Here is a 9,714-nt window from a genome sequence, read left to right on the forward strand (position 1 = left end):
CACTAAGCAACAAATGGCTGTAACTTGGGGACTACCTGTCCTTTCACCTCAGCCCCATGCTTACATCTTGTGTAAGACAAGAGGATTGTATTTTTCCTTAGTGATTTTTTTTTTTACAACACCCCTCCCACCCACCCCAATCAGCCTATTTTTCTGGCCCATCATACAAGCAAAGGGTGGGGAGGAGAACGCTCCATTTTCTTTAAAAGGAATGAGAAAGGAACATCGCTTTATTGGATTAAGTGGCTCATCCATTTTGCAAGAGGGAGATCAATGTTTCTCAACTTTTAAGGGGTGTGAACTTCAATACCCAGAATCCCCTGGCTGGCTGGGGAACTCTGGGAGTAGAAATCCACATATTTGAAACTTGAGAAACTTGGAAACGGAAGTCATCCCCAAATACAGAATTTCCCCTATATTTGCAGCGCATGCTTCTTGAGAGAAGCAAAGACCATCCTAGCCTCCTGTTTTTTTTAATTTAAAAAAATACCAGTTTGAAGTGATGGCGATGAACTGCACTAGAAGGCCATTGAGGAAAAATAAGTGTGCAGACACCATAGAAGTAGAAAGATCCGGGCAAATCACAAGGATTTGTGAAGGATAAAGAGCATCAGATCCCTCTGGATGGCTTTGAAAAGGGAGAGGAAGGGGAGGAAAAATGCTGACTCAGGTCTGGCGCGCAAAGAGCCTCCTGAATCTCACACACACCCCTGCACTCCCCCCCCCCCCCGGCATGTCTCCTGCTGATGCTGCTGTGTCAGCATCTACTGCAGCTCAGTTCACCTTCAGGTACTGCGTTCACAATCGCAATCCGGCACAAGATCTATTTCGTGCACGTGCTTTCATCCCCTTCTCCTCGCTCAAGGGCATCTCCCCTGGTGTTTTAGTTGCTATTTGCTTCTCCATCTCGGCTTATTCAGAGCAAAAAAGAGGAGTTGCTACCCTTGCTCCATTGCAAAAGGGTGTACCTGGCTTTAAATAAGTCTTTCCCCCACATTTATATATATATATATATATATATATATATAATATATACATATGTATGTATATATATATAAAACAATATCCTCTCATCCTTCCCGCAACAATCCTGTGAAGTAGACTGGGCACAGAGATAGAAAGAGAGAGAGAGAGAGAGAGAGCAATTGACCCAAAGTCAACCACTGACTTTTCATGGCTGTATATAGTGACACTATAATAAGACATTCTAATCTTGGGGTGGGTGTGGGTGGGGGGAATCATGGGACTATGGGTATGAATTATGGAAACACCTGCCCTCCAGGAGGCGCTGGGAATGATCAGGATAGTGAAAAAACCTACTCTTTTGCCCTAAATTAAGTTTCTAGTCCCTTTGATCTCGAATGTCTAAGAAAACATTACTGTGGCAGATACGTAATAATACTGACTTCTGCTTCCTATTTAAAGGCAGCCCTTTCAGACGAAGGACCACGGCATAGATAAGAGGAGCGGGCCACTGTAAACGCTGCATGGCAAAGTCTGAAGGGTTTGTTCTTTGGTGCGTTCTCCAATTATTATTATATTTTTTTTTGTGGCTTCAGTCAGGAAGACCCATTCTGCTCCTATTTATCTTGGGCATTGTCCATTAGCCAGTCCAAACAACCACCATGAGAGCAAAATGTCATTTCATAATTGAGAAGAAATGGTCTATAACGCTCCTGAGGTCCACGAGATCATCTCTCGATTGGTAAGCAATCAGACGAGAGGGAAGACAAGATCTTAAATTTTCCAAGTTGTTTCCATCTGCTGGGAAACTCTCTTTACCTGGGCCAGTAGTTTTCCTTTCGGAACACAACATCTGACCTCAGTGAAGCTCTGATTTGACAACAAGGAAAATCCTGATGGGGGGGGGAATTTAATAGAAACCGTAAGGCGGGAGTCCTCAAGGTCTGGACTGCCGCCCACTCCTGGGGCATATTTGGAACGGCCACGCATGTGATTGACGGGCACATGTGCACACGCAGCTCTATTTGCACAAGTGGTGGGTCACCCTTGTGCGCAATGATCCATTTGCACAAGTGGCACCCATGCAGCTGCCACTCAGGTGAATGGAGTTGTGTGTGCTTGTGGGTGCCAGCTCTTTGCACTGGGCAGAACCACCTCCTCCCCGGTGTTCCTCCAAGCCCAAGAGGTTGCCATAGGGAATCTGTAGATGTAAGGACTTTACAGCAGAGATGTTAGTAAGTAATCAAATGCTGAGTAACATTGCTGTGGGATTAAAGTGGTTTTACCACTCAGTCCTATGCATATTTGCTCAGATATTACTCAGTTACAGAAAGCTGAAAAATAATTTCTTGTTCTTAAGCAGGGCTTAAGTGAATTTAGTCATAGATATCTAAACCTCCAGCCCAGTGAACCTGCTGAGATAATATGACAGCATATTCAATCATGCATTTTCAGAAAAGAAAAACCTTCTTTTAAATAAACAAACATATATTCTTTATTTTATATGTTTTTAACGGATGCCCATGGAAAGATTCATTGATGTCATCCTATTTAAACAGTATTACAGCCTCATTTATTATAAGGATTTTTTTGGGGTGGGGGGGTGGGGGGCTTATTCTTTGCATCTCTATAAAAATGATTAAAACTCAGAACATTCAAGATTTTTAAAAAGCAATGTTTATTCAAAATATATGCTGGGTGACAAATGAGAGCTTTGAACACAGGATTATGTTTTTTAATAAGAAGGGGGGGAAAAATATCATATTCCGATTGTTTACACAGAAATAAATCCCACTAAAGTGGGTGGTTGTTTGCTGTAGTAATCAGGTGTGTAAAGTCTTGCAGCTTTGTATACGCTTGCTGACACATGGAAGATTAAGGTATACAGGCTGTGAATGAAAATTCACACCCGCAAGCAAGTGCAAAGACGGTGTGAAACATAAAAAGAATGCCCACTGCTTTCTTCCCACATTTTTCTAACTGGTAGTTTGTGAGAAGGTCATTCTTTTGCATCCCGTGGCTGATGTGCAATAGGCAAGCTTCCAGCTGGTTCCTGGCTCCGGGATACAGCAACAAAATTGAAAGATCAACATTGCAATCTTGGCTGCCACGAATCTCTTCGAGAGATGGGTCCAAGCACATTCAATTAGGGCAGTGTTTACTTTCTCACGCTTGTCGCATTCCACCCCCTAAACCACCCTTAAACCAGAAGCCCTCAGTAGCACAATTTCCGACTAGTGTGTGTTGAATTAAAAGGCATAAGTTTTCGGGAGCTTCTGATCTTTTTGCTTCTGGCAACTAAGCATGGCTCTCCTCCTGCAGGGTCTGCACAAAATTCAGGAACTGCTGAAACCATTTAAAGGAGGGATGCATTGAAAGAGAGAGCTTTTTGCAGTTCAGGATAGAAAGCATGGAAGAATAATGGAAATTACAAAAAAAAAACAGTAGGAAGGAGACCATTCAATAAAGTGACTGCTATGTAAGTCTTGGTCCTTTATATTTTGCATTCTGACTCGGGAATAAACCTTTGGATTATTCAGGGTTCAGAAGGCATGAATTGGACACCTGCTTCTGTTGACTTTGGACAGTTCGCTGATCCACCTCTGAATGAGGAGTGGAGAGATATTGTCTATTAGTGACATGTGGCCTTGGATCATTGCTTCAAATGGGCTCAATGCCCTAGCAGCCAAGGGGCATGTAAGACTGGGTTACAGGAGGCAAGTACAAAACTAGCCGCCCAGATTTCAGCTGAGTGCATTGTTAAGATACTGTACCTGAGCTGAACAGCAGGTGGCACCCAAGAGGTAGAATTTTATATCTGCTGTTGCTGCTGCATCTAGAGGTCATCTAGGATTTTGCAATCTAGATAAGGCAATGTATATGACACTATGATCCCACCTTCGTGGCTAGTTTCAACCTGTTATGTGAATCCAGAAATTAGAACATTTCTATGTACCATGGCAGCACAGTCTGAGTATATACCAATCAAGAAAGGACAATTACTCCTCTTCATCTATCCGTGTTCCTATTCATGAGCTTTCTGAGGAAGGAGACATAGTGCATGCAGAGGAAAGGGAAAACTTCAAATAAACATGGCAGCCCGATTTCTGAGACGCTTCCCATAACTTTAAGAAGGGTGACTCTGCAGCATTGGGGAAAACATCTGGTGAGGATTCCTCCCGAATGTAACTTTGAAAGGTGCGAATGTATTTTCAGAAACCTCAATTTGCTAACTCCGCACTCATGGTTTCCTGCGGAAAAGAGCTGAAAGCAGCAAGAGGAAAGCTTTTGTTTTTATTGTGCTCGGAAAGAGCAGGGCTCATGTGCCTTCACAGATGAATGAAAATCAAATAATTGAGGCTTTCACCAATCCTACATCCCATAGTTGGCGGAAGGTGCACCTGTTCAGCTTCCATCCAGACTAGAACTGCTAAGACAGATATTCTGCAAGAGGAATAAAGATGGGTCCCTCTGGCTCGTGGATTTGGACACGGAGAGAAATAACACATTTGTCAATACTTGGGTTCCACATGCATGGAGCTAAATATTTTACATAATTAAAAAAAAAAGACTTTCAAGGGCTAAAAGCCATCTTGTACATTCACACCGATGAAAGAGAGGAGGAATTGGGAATGATGTCCACACTGAGGTTAGAAGGATGGCTTGGGGAGAAAAATAAACACGATCAAGCCATATACTTCCCTTAAGTAAAATATTGCTATTCATAGCAGTTTGATCACATTATGGAAGAAACAAGTGTTCGGCTTTGTGCAAAACAGACACACACACACATACACACACATCTTGGTACCAGCCCAGCATTTTATTCTCTATTAATAGTAAAGTTAAACAGAATGGAATTTCAAATAATAAAGCAAGTAGGGAGCTGCTATTGTGAGAAAAATGGGTTCTGCAACAAATGAGGCAGAGCCACAGTGCTGGTTTCGAAAGACACTGGTGTTATTTTATTAGTCTGCATCCTAGATTTTTTGGGTTGAATGGGGTAGGGGGCAAGGGGATTCTAAGGGGAGGGGGTGTTTAATGAACAAAAGAACCTTGGTTTTTTAAATAATTACAAGGAAATTGTTATTAATTACTATGATTATTATTAATACAGTGTCCCAACCCCATCTCCCTCCTTGCAATGTGGAGGGATTGGGACAAAAAATATTATTTACTCTGTATTATACTGTAAATACAACTTCAATAAACTTTATTTCAAACAAAACAAGTTTGGCATCGTGGCTACGGAGTTCCCTCTCTGGTGAAATCCTAAAAAATTCCAGAGTGTATAAGGCTACGAAAATCTATCCAGTGGTTAGGAATTTCTTTCTTTTAGGCCCAGGGAGTTAAAACAATGGGTCATAGAGAGTCAGTTTGACCTAGTGATGAACGTTCAGGTCTAGAATCCAAGAAACTTGAATTTTAGCTCCATCTCAGCCATGAAAATTGGCTGGGTGCCTTTGGGCTAGTCACTCACTCTCAGCCCAACCCACATAATTGTTGTTATGGGAAAGGAGTTATATTATAAATAAATAAATGGATAAAGGATAAAGGAAAGAAGGGAGACAGAGAGAAAGAAAAGGAAAAGAAAGGAAAAAAGAAAGAAAGAAAAAGGTGGACTATAAATAATAATTAAAAAGTAAGAGATGCCTCCTTGCATTGGTTCACTTATTTATTCCTGGGTAGAACCAGCAGAATTTTGATTCTCTGGGGGAGAAAATTCACGGAAAGCAGGAAAATGAAGGAAATTTGTCCCCAAAAATGGAGTGAGAAAGGGTTACTTTTATCAGAAAAGGGAGAATGGAATCTGGCAGGGTCATTTGTGTGGGTTGGGGGGGGGGGTCTGGGATTTTTGGCTCTTTGTCCAGGGGTCTATTTCTCCACAGAGCTCAGAGGAGCAGAAATCCAGAGAGGCTGGAAGTCCTTCAACTTTCTTACTCAACATAAGGAAGCATCAAGAGCCGCTCAGCCTCCTGGCAAATGTAGAAGGGGTTAATGGTCACCATGGCAATGAGCTGGGAATGTGGTACCTTGGATGCACACGTGGCAACAGAGGAACTGGCAGAAACTGTGCCGCATAGAAGAACTGGGTGGGGATGGAGAGGGACTGGAATCAGGAAGGATGCAATTAATGTGGCACGTCAAACAGGGAATGGGGGGGGGGAGTGTTGGGTGATGGTGGTGAGACTGAAGTCTTTGATGGGGGGAAGAGGGGAGTGGTCTAAACTAAGCCAGAAAGACTACAATAGGAGATGATGCCTGCAATTGGATGCAGCAAATGTGAGATTTGTGCTGGGGGGGGGGAAGGGAGAGATATCTAGTGGGGGAAAAATTAGGTAAAGTTCGAGAATAACCATTGCAGCAAGAGAGAGAGAGAGAGAGCTAAAAGGGGTGGGGAATAGAAAAAGAAGAAGAAAGAACAACAGGGATTGTGGGAAAGGAAAGTGCAATTGGGAGATTTTTAGAAAGGGGGGGGGGAGTTGTGGTGCAAAACCAAACCCAAGGTTCTGCATTAGGGGAAGTAGTAGAAATAAAAGTTTTTAAATGAGTGAGGAGAAAGAGGAAGTTGTGCTAAAATAAAAACTATACCCAAAAAATAATCACTTTCTTTCCCTCCCACCCCTCCCTGTCCCCCTTCCTCCCTCCCTCAACCAAGAAAGGAGAATGTAGACAAGGACGTTAAATAGGAAATTTTAAAAAGGTTTAAATTTCCTAGCCACAGCAGGGCAAATGGGAAGATGAATCAGAAGATGACATGTACAGAGTTTGTAAGGGATTACTGCAGATAATAACCGGTCATTCCTACTTAGCCAGGAAGATTTGGAAAAAATGGCCAATTCCAGGTTGTGAATTTATGGGATGTCACAAACTCACAATGTGCCTTTCCTGTAGCTTCCTGTAGGAGCAGCATTCCCCACCTCAGCCCTATGTCTATATGGCTCTGATGCTTCATTGCAGGGATGTTTGACCTTGGGAACTTTAAGACTTATGGACTACAAATCTTAGAATTCCTAGAATTGCTCGGTCATGATGGCTGGCTGGGGAATTCTGGGAGTTGAAGTCCATAGTTCTTAAAGTTGCCAAGGACATGCCTGCTCTATGGTTGTTCATAAAACTGTCAGTCCTAGGATAGGATGCATTCTTTGGCAATTTATTCTGACCAATATCAATATTATTATTATTATTTATTCGATTTGTATGCCGCCCCTCTCCGAAGACTCGGGGCGGCTCACAACATGTAACAACAAATCATAAATAATCCAACAATTTTTAAAATGTTTAAAGATTTAAAAGACCCCATATACTAACAGACATACACACACGCATACCATATATAAATTAAACATGCCCAGGTGGAGATGTTTCAATTCCCCCATGCCTGACGACAAAGGTGGGTTTTAAGGAGTTTACGGAAGGCAGGAAGAGTAGGGGCAATCCTAATCTCCGGGGGGAGTTGGTTCCAGAGGGCCGGTGCCGCCACAGAGAAGGCTCTTCCCCTGGGGCCCGCCAACCGACATTGTTTAGTTGACGGGACCCGGAGAAGGCCCACTCTGTGGGACCTAATCGGTCGCTGGGATTCGTGCGGCAGTAGGCGGTCTCGGAGATATTCTGGTCCGATGCCATGAAGGGCTTTAAAGGTCATAACCAACACTTTGAATTGTGACCGGAAATTGATCGGCAGCCAATGCAGACTGCGGAGTGATGGAGAAACATGGGCATACCTAGGTAAGCCCATGACTGCTCTCGCAGCTGCATTCTGCACGATCTGAAGTTTCCGAACACTTTTCAAGGGTAGCCCCATGTAGAGAGCATTACAGTAGTCGAACCTCGAGGTGATGAGGGCATGAGTGACTGTGAGCAGTGAGTCCCGGTCCAGATAGGGCCGCAACTGGTGCACCAGGCGAACCTGGGCAAACGCCCCCCTCGCCACAGCTGAGAGATGTTTTTCTAATGTGAGCTGTGGATCGAGCTGGTTATCTTTTTCCAATATGAACATGTATTAGACTTTTGGTTTTATTTTTCTTGCGGCTGTTTTTAATTTCAATATGTAAACAGCCTAAACGGCCTAAGACTGGTGACTGAGGCCTCACAGAAGTTGATTAAAAATAGCAACAAATATAAACCCCTTACACCCTTGTCAAAAACTGCAAATACACTAGATGTTCTGTTGGGCTCTCTGGTAGACTCCTCCCAAAAATTCACAGGTACAAATTTCAGACACACACACGTTTGAAAATTCAAAACAATGTTCTTTATAATGAAAATTCACATAAACTAAGCCCTCTTTTGGTATAGCAAAGAGCACTCGTCTCCAAACAAATTGGTAATTTGTACAAGTCCCTTATCAGTTCTGAGATACTTATCTTGCAGCTGTGAGGCAATTCACAGTCCTTCTTCTTTCACAAAGCGAAACACACTTTGCTCTGGTTTAGTTTCAAAGCGGGGAAAAATCAGCACACAAAAGGTCAAAGTCAGTAAAGCAGTACCGAAACACAACGATCAGATAATCCTCCACAATGGCCAAACCCACAGGCTGCTATTTATAGCAGCCTCACTAATTACCACAGCCCCACCCAACCACAGGTGACCTCATTTTCTTTGATAATAATCTCTCAGTTGTTGTTGCCTATGCATCGCTCTCCGCAGGCGTGGCTGTATCATTAACTCTTGTTCTGAATCCAAGGAGGAGCTAGATAATTGATCTCCTTCTGAGCTGTCTGCCACACTCTCCTCCTCCCTGTCACTCATGTCTTCTTGGTCAGAGAAGCCTTCATCAGCAGATTCTACCGGGGGGGGGGGGCGCAAAACAGGCCTGCAGCATGTGGATGTCTCCCCCACATCCACAGTCCTTGGGGCAGGAGCTGGGCCAGAGCTAACCACAACACTAGAGAAGAATTTTTTTCAGAGGTTTTGCTTCCTGAAAGACTTTTGGTGATCGTAATAGAGCTCTTCAAACTGATCACAAATATAATTTCAGAATGAGTGCAGCACATAGGAATCTTGAGAAATACGGACTACTTATAATGACTATAATGTATTTCATCGCATAATGTTTCTGACATGCTGCACGAGTTCAACAGGAACAAAAGTGTTTTGCTCCTGATTTTCATTTATACTAAGTGTCCGATGTATCTCGCTGCAATGTCTAGCAAAATAGCAGTCAGCAAGCTTTGATGGGATCCTAATTGCCCTGATATATATTTTTCCATTGTAGCAATGTCATGGTGAAAACATATATACACTGTGTGTGTCACTGATTTTCAGAAAAGAAACCCGTGTGAATGCAGAAAATCTTCAGTGACATGTTGCACTACAGTAGACTACAGTACAGTCTTGTACACCGTAGGACAGAGACTTCAAACTTGTGACCTGCAGGTCAACTACATCATACACTGGCCATCCTCATCCCTGGTTTAGCAAAGGGGGGGGGGGAATTGTGACACGTCGTATGACAACAACATGTCACAGGTTTGATAGCCCTGCTGTAGGAAGTTTGCCAAACATCTGAATGTTGTTCAGTGATCTCCATCTGCCAAGAAAATTCTCAATAACATCCTTGAATGCTTTCCAGGTAATTTTCTCTTGCCCCACTAACAGCTCTTTTTTTAAAAAAAAAAATAATTTTTTTCTCCACATTAAAAAACATACATAACATCACATCTACCTTCAGTGCAATTTATATCCATATATTATCTTTTATAAATAATAATAGAATAACCTAAATCGCATTCACATTTTAATATTCAT

This window comes from Erythrolamprus reginae, chromosome Z, assembly GCF_031021105.1.
Source record: "Erythrolamprus reginae isolate rEryReg1 chromosome Z, rEryReg1.hap1, whole genome shotgun sequence".
Taxonomy (NCBI): domain Eukaryota; kingdom Metazoa; phylum Chordata; class Lepidosauria; order Squamata; family Dipsadidae; genus Erythrolamprus; species Erythrolamprus reginae.